The sequence below is a fragment of the Amblyomma mixtum genome, chromosome 4 (assembly GCF_055824585.1).
Source record: "Amblyomma mixtum isolate Tamu chromosome 4, ASM5582458v1, whole genome shotgun sequence".
NCBI lineage: Eukaryota > Metazoa > Arthropoda > Arachnida > Ixodida > Ixodidae > Amblyomma > Amblyomma mixtum.
Genome location: NC_143015.1, coordinates 24052621 through 24071881, shown reverse-complemented (window position 1 = coordinate 24071881; position 19261 = coordinate 24052621). Strand labels below are relative to the sequence as shown.

The window sequence follows — 19261 nt, the reverse complement described above, 5'->3', positions numbered from 1 at the left end:
AACTCGGAGCTCTTGTAGCTGCCTTTCTGCTTTCTTAGCTAACTCCTCTGGTTGCATGTCTGGCTTCATGCAATTGGCCCCATAGTGAGGTGATGAGGTGCTAGCGGCACGGATCTTCTCTTCATGCTGGCTGTCAAAAAGTCGTCTTTTCCTTGGCAATCGCCGGTCTTTTGCAGCCATTTTCTTGTTGGCATACTTCATGTAGAGAGCACCGGGGCTCTGGCAAATCATAGCTTTGCTGGTTTGTATGTGCCGCTGGGGCCGCAGCTGGAAGCTTAGCCCAATAGCTTGGCAGCGATGCTCATAAGAACCCTTCTGGCACCGGTTGATCTGCTTGCCGCCACAAAGGTTAGCAGCAAGAGACGTGAGGGCTTCAGCAAAGTTGCTTGTGTCTCGTGCTAGTCTCGTGCTGCTAGTCTCGTGCTGCTAGTCTCGTGCATTCGTGCATTGGAACAAAGGAAAAGGCTGAATTATCTGTGGGGCGGTAATTTTCTCTTCTTGTGTATGTTTTCTGCTGCTTCAATTTGATAAAACTTATGAGTGGTGAGGTCTTCGCTAGTTTACCGCATATTGTGGATTGGCTGTCTGTCCTAATTTAGTGGAAACGAATCTAATGTGAATCATCAGTACCTGAAACATTTATTGTTCTGAATCAGGCAGGAACCACAAAAGACAGGACAAAGAGAGCAACAGCTGCACACAATGGGATATTCCACACTACAGGTACAAAGTCGCATGGTAACAAAACTTGGCAATATGCCAGTGTTCATACCTTTCCTAGTGCCTTCTCTCGACGCAGGAACGTTGCCTTGCCCATGACAGGGATCTCCATGTGCCATTGCCTCCTCCAGATGCGAATGGCCGGACCTGATGCTTGTGAATGCCCACACAGTAGCATCGTTTATGCCAAGAGCTGCCTTCTCTGTGAGAGGTGTTGGCTTTGTAACAGGGTCGGTAGCGACTCTTCTGAGTTCATGGCAACCGTTGCACTGCAAATTGAAGTCTGACCAGAGGCCGATCCTTCTCTCCTCTTTATACTCAAAGCGGCCTCCATTAGGACGAGGACAGCGGTGTTCGCCAAGCTCTTGTACAGCCTTTATGAAGTGGTCCACAGACACAACTCTTCTTCCTCATGTGCCAGCATCCTGCGCTGTCGGGGAGCTGCAGTCCCTCTGAAAGATGAGCTCTGGCAAGGGATTCTGAATTCCTAGGCCGTCCCAGTAGTCAGTCATTGTGACTTGGCAGCTAGTAGCACATGGCGCAGATTGTGGTGATGTGCATTCTAGCTTTGGCAGCTATGTATGAAACACTGTATAGCAACAGGAGCTCTGAAGCATTAAAAAAATTGGCACAGTATAAACACCGCTTGGCAAATAGTTTTGATAGACGCATCTAAAAGGTGAACATCACGTGGGCAATATTCCTGAAAAATTAAAAATTTAAACCACGGCTGCTATCCAGTCAGCGCTCACTCAAAGGGCCACAGCTCGGTGGCTTAAAAAAAAATGCTTGAATTGAGTGCAACGAGAGTAGTATGGATTGAAAACCAAATAAAAGTTGCTCATGCCCCTATCTTATTACACTGAAAAATTTTTTTTTATATATTTATGTCGTGTCCGGTCGCTGTGTTGAATGCAGCGAAAGACGCACACGGTACTTTAAGACTTCGTTTATTGTCCACGGGAGGGAGTGGCTTCCCAAAACAGGAGGAGGATGCGGGGGCGCACCATGGGGGGGCATCTGGCGACAGCGTGCGACGAGGGGCAAGTGGTCGTTAGGAGGAGGATGCGAGTGGTCGTTAGGAGGAGGATGCGGGGGCGCACACACACAAAAGCAATAAGGGGACACAACACTTTAGTAATACTCTAGGCCAATACTTTAGCCCAAGCAGGAGGGGCATATCCCAAACAAAAAAGAAAGCACAGAAAAGCGTCTACAATGCAACATGAAATGTGTGCGGGCTGGACATGTTCTGTAGAGAGCAGATTGGAACACAGAGTGGACACCATGTGAAAGGAAATGAAGTTGGGTGCAGTACAGATCCAGGTAAAGATATGATGCTCAGAAAGATGCAAGCACAGGATAGGCGTGGTTTGCACAGTGCAGGAGAAATATGGTAGGATTTTGACATAGTTAAACTGCATAGGATTGCGAAAGCTTTTGCGTGCAGAAGGAAGTTGTTGGAGACTGTGCAATTCACAGTGCAAGGGTATGTTTCATTTTAACACGAGCCATGATTGCCTGCGGCAGTACATAGTGCTCTTCTGCTGTGGCCAGCGAAACTGATATGTTCGCGCTGCCGCAGGTTTGAAACCCATCTATCCCGATGGGTTTCCCATGCCTGGAAGGCACAGCGCAAGAAAGAACAGAACACAGGAACAAGGAGGATGACAGGACGGAGCACTAAACTACCAACTTTTATTTCGAAAAGAGTTGAACCAGTATTTAAGAGGTAAAAGTTAGTAAATGGAACAGCGCTCCGTCCTGTTGTCTTACTTGTTCTTTGTATTCCGTTCTTTCTGCAGTGTGCCCTACAAGCATGGAAACAAATCATCTCGCCCAACAGCAAGCATTGCTTAACTATACCGTACCCTGTTGGCATGCTTAGTAGCAGGCATTAAAGCTGATTGCCAACAGCTCATCCTTGGATGGCTTGTCCCGCCCAGCAGTAGTTGGCGGAGGGCACGGTTCCGGTCCTCCACTGGCTTCCAGGGCACTTGTTTATCAGTTCCGTGGAGTGGGCAGAGCTCTAGCGTGTGCTGCAGGGGCAAATGCACATAGCCTGTGCAGAAAGAATGGAATCGCAACAGAGGTTTTTTGCGTTAGAACGTTTGTAAACCTGCACGCACAGATGCAGACATCAAATTCCTGCATCTGATCTCCATCTATTTCACACGTAGGGTGCTGCCCTTGTTATATTACAGCAGAGCAGTCCCGTGTTTGCTGCATCTGCTCATTTTTTACCTGTTGTTCTATTAGCTGCATGAGTCTTTTACTGCAGTGGTGTGAAGTCATACTCTTCAAGACCATCTGGATGCTATGATGTCGTCATAATGCTGAGAGTTACATGCGTTCGCACATCTCTGTCGGTGTAAGTTGTAAGTTGTGCCTCAATCAACTCTTCAAGGGTGTTATGGACCCCAAGAGACAGGAGTCTCGCTGTGGACGTGTTTCTCCAGAGGCCGAGAGCTGTCTTGTGTGCCTGCCTTATGAGGCAGTTCAACTTTTCACTCTCTCCTCTCTTGAGATCTAGGTAAGGGGTAGCGTACACGAGCCAACTGTTGACAAAAGCCTTAACGAGCCGACATGTGTCGCGCTCTATCATGCCTTGTCTCCGAGTCGCCACGCACTCTGATGGTGCGGAATCTATCCCAATGAGTAATTTTAACGGCGGTTGTTCTGTGTTTGTATTGCATCTTATCGAAGGTAAAGGAGACCACATAGTAGTCGCTGCCCATTGGCACTCTTGTATTAAGCCACTCAGCCCTCTGAACGTTCCTCGTCAACTTCAGGTCGGGGCTCGTATCTTTAATAGCGCTATTGCCTATACGGGTGAGCTGTTGAGGGTCGTTCAGGATGGTTAAACCCAGGTCTTGAATGATTTGCGCCGTTTTGATTTGCACAGTTTTGCGCCCTTCGGGTGGCCTTTAAGATATCCCCACGCCGGGTGTTGCGCGTTAAGAGTCCCTAGAGACGACAAGCTGCGCCCTACCCGCAAGCTTTACCACACACCTGAGGAGGTCCGGGACGCCCAAGCTCCTGTCTTTAGGGGAGCTGTATAAGTTAAGGATGAAGACGTTTGGTTCCTCTTTTTTTCTTGGGACCTCTTATACTAGTGTGTAATCCGCTTTGGCGCCTTCTATCTCATGCTGCATCGCTGTGATATTCCTGTGAACTGGGATGGCGGTGAGTAAATCCCACTTCTTTGCCACGCCTAATTGATGATATGCCTTATAGTCCGCTAGAGAAACCAGCCCCCTATTTTCTTGCAGTGCAATAACATCGGGCTTCACCCCGACGTTTTGGATGTGCAGGTGCAGGTGGCCCTTCTTCCTTCCGAACCCCAGGCAGTTCCACTGCCACACCTTAATTTGTTGTAAGCGTTTGTTATTGCGCGCCATCTTGAATGCCAAGTTTGTGAGAAATGAGCTGCGCAAGCTCATCAAATCTTCCATTCATGTACACAGCTGCTCCGTTTTGTTCTCTAGAGCGGTGATCCTGGCCTGCAGCCGATTTTTGAGGGCGCTTATTCTAATGTCTTCAGTGTCCATGTGAGTTGAGTTGTTGTATGCTACAGGTGGAATTAGGCTTGCTTATTCTGCCGGCAATTGCACCACCGTAGCGTCCCTTGTATGTTAATGGTGTCCTAAAACTGGTCAGATCTGCCCCGCTACGCACACAGTCGCTTATAATAGAAGATAGGTCACTCCCGCAGTCACCATCTATGCACGCATTCACTCACAGAATAACATAAACCACTCTAGAAGTCACCATCTGTACACATATTCAGTCGCAGTAGATTATACTCCATTGCACAGCCACCATCTATGCACACGCTCGCTTACAGAATAGCATAAACCCTCCAGAAGGCACCATCTACGCACGCATTAAATCACAGAAGACCATAAATTGTGTGCTCTTTCAGCTGCGTTAACTGTTCTGACCTAGCCTTCTAAGTGGACCTGCCCTCCTCTGAGGGAACCTGCCTCCTCTTCGGCTCGTTATAAGTTTTTTTGTGGTGATTGTGGAAAAGTAAATAGGGGGGGGGGGGGGGGGGGGGGGGGGCAGTGTTAAGGTTGGTGTGCATTTTGAGTGAATACAATTTCCGTAATACATAATATAGGTGCTTACCATGTGACGGCTCCACCTTCTCAGCTTAAAGCCTGCCCCTTCGAAATCTCCTTGAAAACCGTCTCCGTCCGTCAACTCGAACTGCCTGGTCACGCCCATGATTTTCGCTGTAGTCCAATGCTGCAATGTGAACTATGCAAGGAACATTATTAGGAAATGAAATTGTAAGTATAAAATAGAAGAAACCTTAAGGACGTGTACTGGGCTTCGGCCACCATAAATAGGCAGCATTACACGACCCGGTAAAGAGTCGAGCAATACAATACTGAAGTAACTGTAAAATGCGTGTCAATGCAAGGCAGTGCGAGAGGATGTTAGCTGCACGAGCAGATGAAGCACAGCACTAACCTGGCTTGCATTCCACCATAGACGCAATGAAAAGCCTTTGGGGCAAACTGGTTTATAAGGCTGTGAAAAGCCTCACAGCCAAACGTCTATTCCTTTGTACACTGCTAGGGTATGTCTTAAGAAGTGATGGGGCCTTTACTGTCTCGCACAACTTGTGGTGGGCATCGGATCGTTAAAAAAATTTTCAGTTATATAAAGAGGCTTTGAAAACAACCCATCATTTCATGCTGGCTACCTTCATCCATCCAGTCTCTTTCTTCTTCATTGAGGTCACCGTGGGCACACTGAGGAAAAATTGTGCAGTCATGTTGGTGTAGATTCACCACGTGCCATGTAAGTGAAATTGATTACGGTGCAATTGCTTGTGAATGTCCGTCGCTAGAAGCCGCACTCCAGTGCAAGTGGTTGACAACAGCACATGCCCACTGCTCGAGCACTTCTGTACCACGGCACCTAGCAGCTGCAAGTAGTTTCTTTTTAATTTCTGAAATGACCCATAAAAAAATGTGAACACGTTTGCCTCAAAGCATCAAATAATGACAACAGCCATAGAGGTGTTCTTGCCTTTTGCCTTGTGCCAGCAGTCCAAAAAGCGCAATATGTCAGGATATTTTCTCTTCAGAAGAGTCCGTATCGCACCGTGCCTACCAGTAATAATTCTGTTGATCAGGCATTTCTTTATCAGCAGAAACTCAATGCCTCTGGTTATGGTAACCACTTCTGTCTGCACACTATTACCTACCTCATTCACCTGCAGGACATAGGTATGCATTACTGAATAGCGATTGTAACTTTTACAAGCGATTGTTTGCTGTTGACAAAGCACTGTGCAGTTGCATCCCCACTCCTGCCTTGGCCACCAAAAGGCGGCTGGCAGTATTAAATAAATAAAAATAAATAAATCATGCTATGAATAAAATGAAGCACATCTGAACAAGCTCTGTGCAAGATGATGTCGTTCTCTGCGTCAGTTAGTGCGTATGACATGTACTTAGTGTTGAAGCCTGGAGGGTTTTATCTGCCATCCCCTGCTAAACTCGGGAGGTTTCTTGGGTGCCTCATTTAGGTGGGCATTCTGTTCATCTGTCCAAAGCTGTTTAAGAACAGTTACCAGCTTTGCATGTGTACTTTATATGTAAATGGTAGTTGTTAACACAAATCTAAACCTGACTTACCCTACTGGGGTGGTTCGCCGCGCCCGTCAAAGACAACACCAATGGGCCGGTTAGTTACGACACCTTTATACGTCACTGCACCTTAACACACAAACCGCGAACAGGTGTGCACACAGGCAGGCGGTGATCTTACGGAACACGGCCACGTACGGCTCTAATCTACCTGACGGCGTTCTAGTCAATGGCCTAATGCCTGCGCGGCCACAAATGTCCCGTGCCACTCATGGTTCGAAGTGGGTCCCGAGGATATGGTAGAGTTGCTGGTCCGGAGTGTTGGTTTGCCATGCAACACAGGTCGGTAGTTGCCCAAGCGAAGCGGTGGTCACGACGGCGGCGGACCGAAGTCGTCGCATCGTTGCAGCTCGCCAAGACTGACACTGGTGAGATGGCGGCCCGAAGCCGTCACATTACTGCGGCACAGCACACTTACACACACATGGTTCTCCCGCAGCCGATCCAGCCACAACCGCCGCGTTTGAACACTGCCACGTCCCCTTACACTCCACGTGCACTCCACACCGTCGTCGTCTTCGCCACGCCGGCCACTGCAGCAGCGCCACCACCACACTTCCCCCGTGTTCCAGAAAGTTGTACGCGTGCAACATTGGGGTGCACACAACTTGAGAAGAAGGAAACAGTCTACTAGTGTGCACAACACCACAAGACAGCACAAGCAGTACACAAGTATTGTCACACAGCACAAGTAGTCACACAAAAGGAAATGGTCACACACAGGAGGTACGAAGTTAGCGCGGACAACTTGCACACATATGACAACAGCGGACGACAGCACATGAAGTAATACAAAAAACGGTACCCGTAAAGAGGCCCGGGTACACTCATTTGCTTGAGGATGGAGACAATAACTAAGTCAGGACCGCTCTAACCCCCACAATAATCCGCGCGGCTCATATAATCCACTCCTACATTTGCAGAACCTCTTATGTACTCTACATGGAAGCCATACTTCAATAATAAAAGGCTCCACCGGAGTACACGGCTGTTGAGTAACTTAGCGGATGCAATGTAAGCAAGCGGAAGATGGTCACACAATGGCTTGCCATAGAGGTACACATGGTACTTCTGAACAGCCCATACAATCGCAAGGCATTCCCTTTCAATGGTGGAATAAGCGGCTTCCCGTGGCAACAACTTTCAATTCGCGTATGAGACTGAGTGGAGTAGTCTATTATGTTCCTGTAGCGTGTACCTGTTATGTTCCTGTAGCAGTACAGCACCAAGACTTTTTGACGACGTGTCTGTGCGGATACAAACGTTTTACTCAAATCAGCTGATATCAGTATGGGTTGTTTTGACAGCAGCTTCTTGAGCCTGTCAAAAGCTTAACTCGGTCAGAGGATGTGACACTTCTGCATAACCTGGAATAAATGCTCTGTAGCAGCCGGTGAGGCCTAGAAACGCCCGGACCTCTTTTTTCCTTTGAGGTCTGTTGGTGGCCTGGATCTTCTCCACGGTGTCTGCCAAAGGTGGTAGTTTTCCGCAGCCTACAGCACTTACGTACAGTTGGAAGCAATACACACTTCTGGATATTGAAGAACAGGCCTGCGCTAGGGGTTGCAATGGCAATGCATGAAAGAAGTCCTAGCGACTTATTTGGGTTGCAATTCGTGAAGAGTATGGCACCTGCAAGGAGTTATGAATGGCATAATATTTGATAGGCATGTAAGTAGATGTATTATCATGACAAGCAGGTCGAAGTTCATCATTAAAGCCAGCAATATGACAACAGAGGGAGAAGTGAACAGCACTAGCGCTCTCTCGAAAATGAGCGTTTAATGGTAAGGAAGCTATATATGTCCACAGGATCAAAGAGAACAAACATCAGCACAACCACACTTAAGGTCTGCTAATTGAGGTGGGTTACACAAGAAGAAAGACCAAATCACTCGAAGACATGAGGCAGTGGTTATATGCATTAACCCTTTCGCTGTCGGGTGTTTCTGCCCGTGACGCACCCCCAGTGTCGCACGCTTCCGGGATGATGGTCCCGCTGTTTCAACATCAGAATCTGACGATGCGGAACTCGCCTCTTCCTCGGATGAGACGCTGTCCGATCCGCCTCTTCCTCGGATGAGACGCTGTCCGAATCCGAGCTCGGCTCGTATTCAGAATTGGAAGAGCCACCGCTCCAATGCGCAGAGGAAGGTCCCGCGGCGCGGTCAGCCATATCCGAAAGTAACCGCGCGCAGCGGGGGTATGCTTTCAGTGGCCCGCAAAACGGAGAGAAATGGGACGCTGTGTAATAAAGATGAGAGAGGGAGATGGAAAAAGGCTAAAACAAAGTTAGAGGAGCTTTACGTTTGCTGCTGCCAGCCGCAAGCGAGGGTGCGACGAGAGAGCGAAGCGAAAGCAGCGATCGTGTCGGTTTCTTTGACTCTCGGAGTGGCAACGGCGCGCGCCCTTGAACTTGAAGCGCCGTAGCTGACACGCCGACAAAAGAAAAATAAAAACCTGCAAAACAGCGGCAGATGGCAGAACAACCCTTGGACCCATTACCACACAGGCGCGCGTCATGATCCGGCGAACGCGGAGCGACCGCGCCACTCAGCAAAGAGAGAGGGGTGGGATGGCAGACGCTCCGTACTCTTCACTACACGTACCAAAACAGTAAGGGGAGAAAATACAAACTTGTAGAAAGATTCAACAGATGGCGCGGGTAGTCCAAGAGCGTCAGCTTTGCGCTCAAGCGCGAAATTTTGAACGCACGATAGAGAACGTACCGGTACGTCAGTGACACTGTGGGGGGGGAAGCGCGAAAACGTACCGGTACGTCCGTGACAGCGAAAGGGTTAAGAGAATGCAGTTTCATCCGAGGATAGTGCAACAGGAGCTCCACTAATACAAGTGTTACTTTGCTTGATTTTGCAATATAATATGGCTGCTGCAACTCCTGTACGATTTGGTTTCAATGAGTGAACAAAACAGTTGCGTTCTGCAATCTTGGTATGTAAAGCAACAGTAAAGTTCAGGTTCTTCTTCTTCCTTGCACCAGAGGTGCCCCGCCAGAGACGGTTTGTAGACTAGAAGACTGAATCGTTATCTTCGCACCGGGGGTGCCCCGTCAGAGACGGTCTTACGATGAGTTGGGACGCAGAGATAGAAAAAGGAATACTTGAAGATTTATATACAGATATTTACATCACATACAAATTTAGGCACTGGAGACAAATTTAGTGGCAAAAAGAGAAATTAAGCAACAAACATACCAAACAACCAAAAAGTGGATCTGGCTAACACTAGCTAACACCCAGTCGTGCCCGCACGTGCGAGGTAAAACATCCTTTCCCTTGCACAAAAATACACGCGGGGCGAGGGACACCTGTACTTCCCGGCGCATTCGCGAGCGGCTGCGTTCCGAGAAAGGAGACGCTTCGCTTTGAGCGCTCCGGCCACCCCCCCTCACACCGGTGGCGTCCATTGAAGACGGCAGCTGGCGGGGTCGTGAGGGAGAATTACCGGTCCCGATGACCCTGCGTACACTACCGCAACAATTACAGCAACAATGGCAGTGGTCAGTTCCCCAGGAAGTTGCTGATAAATAGTGAAACAGTATGAAAGTACAGGTGCATAAAAACAGGAACTGAAAGCACACACACCAAAGCTTCATGCCACTAACACTTTTGGCTGCCAAAACATTGGTGCAAACATAGAGCTGCTATAATTTTTAAAAATTATAGGCAATAATAGGTAAAGCTGTGGTCATGTCAGAAAATTGAAGTAAATTAACACGAGGCGCAGTTGGGGATGGCCAAATGGCCATTAGCCCATAGTAAGTGTTGCAAAATTACCCACTTTTGCTGGCATTGAAATATATTTCCGCTGTATTTAATTTTTACCTGGCAACGAGACAGGATTATTGTAAAGTGGAGATAGGACCCGAAAATATATTACACAATTGATTGGGGCATATGAACTGCCTGTAGCATCTATGCCTATTGTACTGTCTGTGCCTATTTTAACCACTGATAACAATGAGGCGTGACCTGCACTTAAAGTTAGGAACGCCACAGCCTGCTATTAAAATAAGGCTTGATTTTCAAATTATATTTTGCAGTGATTTGCTTTACACAATTAGAAACCATTATGAACGCAAGAACACTGGCTGGGTGCACTTATCAAATTATGTCCCGAGGACACTGCATTATCCTAACTTAAATAATGACCACTACGAAATATCCTTTTCCGGACATCTGAGATATAATAGTAGATTGGCAAACCGCCAGAAATTGCTGTCCACAAAATCGTATATCCGCAAGCCTGCAAGACGGATGTTGCCTACGGCCTTTCTGTGAAGGGATGGCTGGCTGTCCCATGACCACACTTGCCCAAAAGGGCATGTTGCAGTTATCTGCACCAGGCTCTCACGCTACCTGATTTCTGTTGGTCAATGAGCCAAGTATCTCCTGCAGGGTCCCGGGAGCTGCATGAGGCAGCTTGCAAAGACAATATATTTTGTCTCCAACACAGCTTCAGTATTCCCAGCTCCGGTTGGGCTGCAAGAATGCAATGAAATGTGCTTTTCTGAAAGAGAACAAAAAAGATAAAACCAATGCCCACCGCACAAGTCTACATCCTTGCTAATTTCCGATAATGCAAAACTTCCATCATCTGCATCAGAATGAAGAGTCGATATGCTGTCACTGCTATTACTGGCCTCACTGCAGGTGTCACTGTCTTCAAGGTATGGTGGAGACAAGTATCGGTCTGGCACCCAATTCATGCATGGCGTGGAGCAGCGATCAACCTTCGTCTCAAAGCCAGTCTCATCAGTTCATACTTCTTAAATGTCAGGCAGATAGTGAACAAGGGAGCCGTAGCGCTCCCGAAACGTCTTTCCATCTTTATTGACTTTGGCCAGTGACCAGCAATCCTCATCACCATGATTTCTGACCAGACGGTATGCCGTCAAATCCTCGACTACATCAGGAAGGTTTCACGTCTCAAGTCTGAAAGTGGCTGAAATCGTCATCATATTGTCACGTTCGTAATCAGCGACTGAGGGTCAACAGACGTGCGCTTCCAGATCACTTTCACTTTCATACAAACCGTTGCTCTTCTTCTTGAGCGGCGCTTCCGTCTGCACGAGCGCTGGCGTCATTAGCCCCCCTCCTCCGAAGGCATCGACCCGATGCCGCCACGAACGCAGGAGTGGTCTCGAGAAGAGTTAGTGCACCCTTTCGTAGCAGGGCTTCAGGCGAACAACGTGCACCACGTTCGGGGGTGGCGGCGAGATTGTTGAGGCTCGTGAGGGACGACTTTATAATTCAGGCTCCAAGGCGCCGCACAATTCGGTAAGGACCGAAATAGCGGCGCAAGAGCTTTTCACTTAGGCCGCGTCGTCGGATTGGGGACCTAACCCAGACAAGATCACCCGGGAGGTATTCAACAAGCCGCCTCCGGAGGTTGTAGCGTTGCGCGTCCTGGCCCTGTTGGTCTTGAATGCGAAGCCGTGCGAGTTGGCGGGCAGCTTCGGCGCGTTGTAAGAAGGATGCAACGTCGTCATTCGGGTGGTCGTCGTGTTGGGGCAGCATGGCATCGAGTGTTGTCGTCACCTGACGGCCAAAAACGAGGCTAAAGGGCGTCATGTTGGTGGTTTCTTGTACGGCTGTATTATATGCTAACATGACATAGGGCAGGACGTTGTCCCAGGTTTTATGTTCCACGTCCACGTCCATGGAAAGCATGCCTGTAAGCGTCTTGTTTAGACGTTCCGTCAGTCCGTTAGTTTGGGGATGATAGGAAGTCGTCCTACGGTGACTGGTGTGACTAAAAACTAGAATATGGTGCAAGAGCTCAGAGGAGAAGGCAGCCCCTCTGTCCGTAATCAAAACTTATGGAGCTCCATGATGTAAGACGATTTGATGCACAAAGAACTGGGCTACTTCGAGGGTAGTGCTACTCGGAAGGGATGCTGTCTCTGCATAACAGGTGAGATAATCAGTGGCTACGATTATCCACCTTTTCCCGGAACCTGACGTAGGGAAAGGTCCCAGCAAGTCCAAGCCGACTTCTTGAAATGCTTGCGAAGGTGGCTCAATGGGCTTGAGGGATCCGGCTAGGTTCACGGGCGGGACCTTACGGGACGCTGGCAATCCCGGCAAGTGCGGACGTAGTGTGCAACGTCATGACCCAGGCGCGGCCAGTAGCACTTCTCTTGAATTCTGGCATGTGTTCTACTAATCCCAAGGTGGCCGGAAGCTGGTTCGTCATGGCAGGCGTGAAGAATTTCATTGTGTAGGGACACGGGGACGACCAGCAAGTACGGTCTAGTGTTGGCAGCGAAGTTCTTCTTAAGGAGAATACCGTTACTTATGCAGAGAGACGGCAAAAGTGCGCCTGAAGGCTTTAGGAACTGTGCTGCTGGCTCCTTCAAGATAACGAATGACGTTGCGAAGATCGGGGTCGGCGCGTTGATGCTCGCCGAAATCGTTGGTATGGATGGCAATCAGGAATATTTCTTCGTCGTCAGCAGCGTCATCCGGAGCTGGTTGCACTGGAGCACGAGATAAACAGTCTGCGTCTGCATGTATGTGACCGGATTCGTAAATGACGGTGATATCGAACTCTTGAAGTCGAAGGCTCCATCTAGCTAGGCGGCCCGAAGGATCCTTGAGATTGGTCAGCCAGCGTAGGGCGTGATGATCGATCACTACTTTGAAGGATTGGCCATAAAGGTATGGTGTGAACTTGGAAACTGCCCACACGATGGCGAGGCACTCTTTTTCAGAGGCAGAGTAGGTGGCCTCTGTCTTGGAGAACTGTAGCGACGCGGTGATGGAGATCGAGAGAAACGGTGCTGTACAGAGTCTGCTTGTGAGATGTAGTCCGCGATCTCCTGCGGTCGTTCTCCATACATCGGACTATGACAACCGACGGGGAATCCTCGAAGGCCCATCTCCTTGATTTTGCAGCGACGATAAACATGTCCTGCCTCGCCGCAATGGTAGCGGCTTATTTCTGGCGCTCTCCAGACATCCGTTCTGCGGCGTCCTAGCCGCTGTGGAGAATTCGGCTGGGGAGGTGGAGTTCGTGTAGCAGCGGAGGCAGGTGTGTCGTAACGTCGGTTCGGCTGGGATGGAATAAAACGGCGTGTGACGGCGGCGTACCTGAGATTCGGGGGCCGAGGCTGCACAGGGTCGGGAACAGGTAGTGCTGTACAAGTGCCTAGAGCTTGCTTGCACCTCCTCACGGACAACGTCAGCAAGTGTTCTAGGCTGAGGTTTTTCCTTGTCCGGAAAGAGCTTTGCCAATTCCTTCCTCACGATACATCGAATCATCTCACGTAAGGAGTCTGCCGAATTCACCGTGGCGCCCTCCACAGTGGCCGTGAGCATCGACGCTGTTGTGCGGTTGTACTGCCGGGCCCTCATGTCCAAAGACTTTTCGATGGTGCTCACCTCCTTTACAAAGTCCGCTACGCTGACTGGAGGACTTCGAACCAGGCCGGCGAACAGCTGCTCCTTGACACCTTTCATAAGGAAGCTCACCACTCACCTTCCTCTCCTCCGACATGTTTGGGTGAGCACGCCGGAAGAGCCTCTTCATTTCCTCAACATACACCGTCACACTCTCGCTGGGGAGTTGATGTCTGTCTTTTAAAAGCAGGTCGGCCTTCTCCCTGTGCAACGTGCTGTACTTGAAGGCTTGGAGGAACTCTGTTTTGAACGTATCCCACGTTCGAAGGCCAGCTTCATTGTTCAGAAACCAGGTCCTCGCGTAGTCTTCAAGGGCGAAATAAACATGCCGCATCTTGCAGTCAGCGCCCCAACGATTGTAGATAGCCACCCGGTCATGCTGGTCCAGCCAGTCTTCGGCGTCCTCGTGTGGTTGACCGTGGAAATGGGGTGGCTCTCGCTGGTGGTGGAGCAGGACCGGCGACACTGTAGCTGGAGGATTCATCGTTGTAGGACCTGCCCTCCGTGAACAATGGGAAACAGGGAGCAGTCCAAATTCGGGAGGTAAGCCCTGTAATCGGCGACTGCCCTGGTGGACTGGCGTGTCTACCTTCGGTATTTGTACGGGGCTTGAATTGCGGCTCGAAGGGGGCATACGGTGCATTAACAACGTACCCCGCACCTGCACCAGATGTCACGTTGGTAATCAGCGGCTGAGGGTCAACAGCGGGTCAACAGACGTGTGCTTCCAGATCACTTTCACACACACACTTCCTCTTCTTCTTGAGAGGCGCTTCCATCTGCACGAGCGCTGGCGTCAATATTGCCGCAGTGCCTGAGTAGACTTCCTGTCATTGTCCCTTTGTTGCACGTATCCCTGGGCAAGTCCGCCTGAATATATTTCGATGACAGTTCGATCTTCGAATGGCCGCTTGCTGAAGATGTGGCGTCAATATCCATGTCATCGCTGTCTGAAAAAAAAAAAATGCTGATTGAGTGACTTTTTATATATGAAAGCAATGCTCTGAGCCATTAGGCACACTGCTGTGGAAATTGTGGATTAATTTTGGTTACTGGAAGATCCGCAGCACTCTCAGTATAGGCCCGTTTATGCATTTCGCTGGAGTCAAAGCGCGCCCGTTATGGCCAGGATTCGAACCCACTAAGTCAATTGTGCTCCAAAGCCACTGAGCCACAGAAGCGGAAAGAAGGTTGGAGCTAGGAGTCGAAACAGTTCAGGATACCCAGACAACACTGAAATATGCTGAGGACATACTGAGGATACTTTTCTGAGGACATTCTCTTTCCTCAGGATGTCCTCAAATGATCCTCAAAATGTATTGAAAAGGTCCTCATGTCCAACCTCAGGACATCCTGAGAACAGCCTCAGAAGGGCAATATCTGATGTTTTGAGTACATTCTGAGAAAGTTATAGCTGGTCAAGCTGCGCGAAAAAATGCAAAAAATTCATGAATATAATTTATTTGCTGAGCTCTGCAGTTTCTTCACTGCTGTTTGCAGCCATCCCTGTGTGCTGTGCTGGTCTTTTTACGTCTCTTCTGAGCTGCTGTCTTCTGTGCTGCCTACAGAAATATTGGTACAGGTTCTATTCACAAAGGCTATTATAGGCAGGTTGACTCGAGCCTGGTGCGTCAGCGGCAGGATACTGAACTTCCTCTTTTTCTGCGTGCGCACTTCTTCATCGTTTCTCAAGGCCCATGCGTAGCGCGTGACACTTCCCCATTCGCAAACGAAGCCCTCTGGGCCAGTCAATCAATATGGGTCCCGAGAGTGGAAGGGCTTTAGCCATGCGCCATGCACGACTTTGGTTTTCCGTGAGCGGCGTCGTTGTGTAGGTTGGGGAGAGACCACATAGTTCAGGTTATTGAGACGCGCTAGAACAATGAATGGGCCTGTGTAGTGGGACAGCAGCCTTTGGGGTAAACCACGCTTGCGGATAGGTGTCCTCAACCATGCAACGTCGCCTGGCAAGTAGCAGACATCCTTGCACCTGCGGTCGTAACGCTGCTTAGAGTGATCCTGCGATGCCAAGGTGTGTATCTGGGCAAGCCTACAGGCTGCTTCAACGCGACATAGAGTGCTTGCAATAGAAGGCTCGGTGTCGAGAGAAAAAGGCAAGATGCTGTCGAGGGAGCTTCGAGGCAGACAGGCATAAAGCAGGAGCGGGCGATAAGCAATTGTTTCATGCCTCGACGTATTATAGACATATGCAGTGAAGGGAAGCACGTCATCCCAGTTCTGATGGCGGGAATCGACATACATGGCAAGCATGTTCATAAGTGTCCGATTGGTACGTTGAACATGTCCATTCATCTGGGGGTGGTATGGCGTTGAGTGATGAAAATAGCATGAACAAAGGCACAGAAGCTCTTCCACAATGTCTGCTGTAAACTGGCAACCACGGTCACTGATACCAACTCGAGGAGGTACATGCCGGAGGATGACAGCATCAGCATGAAGAAGAAAGAGACTTCAGCAGTGGTGGCGGAAGGAAGGTAGGGCGGCAGTTTCACAGTAACGGGTGAAGTGGTCAACGCCCACGATGACCCAGCGGTTACTGTTGGGTGAGCGGGGAAACGGGCCGAGCAGATCAAGACCCACTTGCTCATATGGTGTGCTTGGCGGTCTCACAGAACGCTGCCGTCCCGGCAGAGAAGTTGTGGGAAGCTTGAACCACTGACACTGCATGCAGGTGGCCACGTAGCACTGAACCATGCGACGCATTTTTGGCCAGTAAAAACGTTCTTTGGCGCGGTTTAGGGTCCTGGCAAACCCCAAGTGCCCAGCCATGACATCATCATGCATTGCGTGTAGGCCTGCTTTTAGACATGCATCCCGCTCCGCCCCGCAAAAATTCTTGGGTATGCGAATGAATAAAACAGTTGAAAAAAAATGCGGAAAAGTGCTAAAACCCAGTAGTCTAAAGAATAAGGCACCAAGGCATAGGAAGATAACGCTCCTGGCAGATTTCTACGAAGCACCTACCGCTAACGCATTCGCAAGGCGCAGCAACATACTGGCACAGGTGTGTCACTCCTGTGCTGGTATTCACGCTGAAACACCTATTTTAACCCTCTCGTGCATGAATTGAATCCAGAGGTTAAAAAAAATTTTTTGCTTAAAAGTGTTACTAGAGGCCATAAAGATTACGAAAAATTTTATTGCAAGTAATCAAGAGCCTCTGTATCACATTTCTGATCTGTCCCCAAATGAGGACAACATGCTGTAAGCTGACATTAGTCTCTGGTTTACGTACACAGGATATATCTATGACTCAAACTTATTGAGCGTTCATACTAGAACACTGAAAGAAACAGTTACAATCCAAATTGAAATGCTGACGATCGGTCTTGCACATTCCGCTTAACACTGTGGAAGGACCCGAATCACTCAGGACAGAGAGGGATGTTGCAGCGACCGCAGAGGTACCTTTTCTTGCTGCGGCAGGCGAGACATCGATAGCGGCTGGCGTGCTTTTGGTCGCTCTTCTTTTGGGAAATGGCGCCCACCGTCCATCATCTTTTCCAGGGACACATGGTGGAGCACTCTTTTTTTATAGGCGCTGGCGAAGGATTGTTGGATGGCCGGCCTTATCGCTTCGAGCTCTGTGTCGCGAAATATGAGCGCCTTGGCAGCGTGACTTCGTTACTCAAGTTGGTCCATATAATGCTCCGCACCTTTGTCCCACCTCCACACAATCCAGGGTTCACAACTGCTGCACTTAGTAGGTGGCAGAACATTCTCATGTAGCTCCTCTTGTTCCGGACGTCATTTCTATACCTTGAAATCGAGGAATCCATGAGGTTGACACCTCCCATGTGTTTGTTGTAAACTTCCACGGAGTGCGGCCTGGTGACATGCACTACTTTGCTCTATTTTCTGTTGTACCGTCCTGCAGAGCTGGAAACAACTGTACTAGCCATACTGGCACAGCGCGAAAGACAGACGCAAGGGAAGGCAGGACAACACGGCGCTGACTAACAACTGGATTTTTTATTCAGAAAGGACTACCTTTATAGATCAGAAATAGCACAAACAAAAAGTGTACACTCACGGAAAAAAAGCCAAACCCAGATATCTGCTCGAGATTAGAACTTGCCGCAATCCTCTCAAAGAACACAACCAGGTGACGTTTGTTAGAAGCACACTGAAATTCATTCTTGTGTCAGAAACACCGTCTGCAAGAACGCAATCTCATTTTTGTGAAGGTTTATCGAAGGTTTTGCCACGCACTTTCCCCTTCTTCTCGAATATGGAAGGCTTCGAGCACTTCGCGTGATAGTTGATTTCATTGTCGTATAGTAAGTGCGTGTCTTTAAGGTCTGGAAGGCAACCACTACAACCCTGACAGTGAAGAATAAGATTGGAACTGGGCGGTTTCTCCCGTTAATCACGGTGTTCAATCTGGCGTGTATTCACACAACGCCCCGTCTGCCCAATATACGTCTTACCACAGGACAGGGGAATACAATACACTACACCCGCCTGCGTCTTTCGCGCTGTGCCAGTATGGCTAGTACAATTGAAAACCAACCTGCCCAGCTTTCCGTCCTACTGGAAACAACATGAACAAGCTAGTTGTCCAGCCACCTTGTCACTGTGATGTTGTCTGCTGAGGTTCAAATTGATGTACTTCCCTTTCCATCCGATTTGCGCGCCATGTCCCAACAAACATTGTTCCATCCTCTCTGAGTTACCGGACAAGGGCCGTAGATGTAAAGAAGTTATCGGCAAAAAGTTTATGGTTTTTCTCTTCAAGTCCCTCGGGCAGCCTGATGACGTCTCCGGCCGTACCAAATTCGGTTGAAACTTTGGCTCGCCCACCAGTTGCCCCTTGGTATACCTCGAAGCGATAAATGTAGCCATGCACTCCTGCTCTCACCCACACCTTGAAGCCCCAGCGCTTCGGCTTACTTGGGAGGCATTACTTTATGGAGGAGCACGACGAGCTTGTTGAAGCGCCGTTAGCACGCACAGGCTCGCTAGCATCACTCTCTTCTTCTGAGCTGCTTGAAGTGTCAAGGTCGGTGAGTAGTTGCTCCCAGTCATCCTCCTCAACCATCCACTCAACCATTATGTGTGGATACAGCTGTAACAGAGAGTAGCATACAATTATTTATATGGTCTCATTACAGGCACAGCATTTCATAGGGTGCTTACCAGTCTTACTGGCATTCATTCTACCCTGACATGTAAATGTTGCCTAAAGAGAAGACTAGTCTGGGTAGTGTTTCATTCGAAATGAATGAAATAAGCCAGTGTGCGTTCAAATATTGACTACTGTGCTACGCAGTAGCCTTAGTCAATGCCGAACGCCTCATCCAGCCTATGCCTAGACTTACCTCTCAGCCTTAATTCATTGCCAACGCCCTCACATAGGAACTGGCAAAACGCCTCAGCTGAGAGAAAATGTAACGGCAGTTTATTTGTACAAAATAAAGGAGGTGAACA

At 49.1% G+C, this 19261-nt stretch overlaps 1 long non-coding RNA gene and 1 pseudogene across 1 annotated transcript in view; one reads left to right on the top strand and one right to left on the bottom strand.

The window, feature by feature from the left end:
• Positions 1-19261, top strand: part of LOC149345898 (uncharacterized) — a 93853-nt gene that overhangs the window by 48703 nt on the left and 25889 nt on the right. The window lies entirely within an intron of this gene.
• LOC149345899 (uncharacterized) overlaps positions 1-19261 on the bottom strand; it is a 37227-nt pseudogene that overhangs the window by 9603 nt on the left and 8363 nt on the right.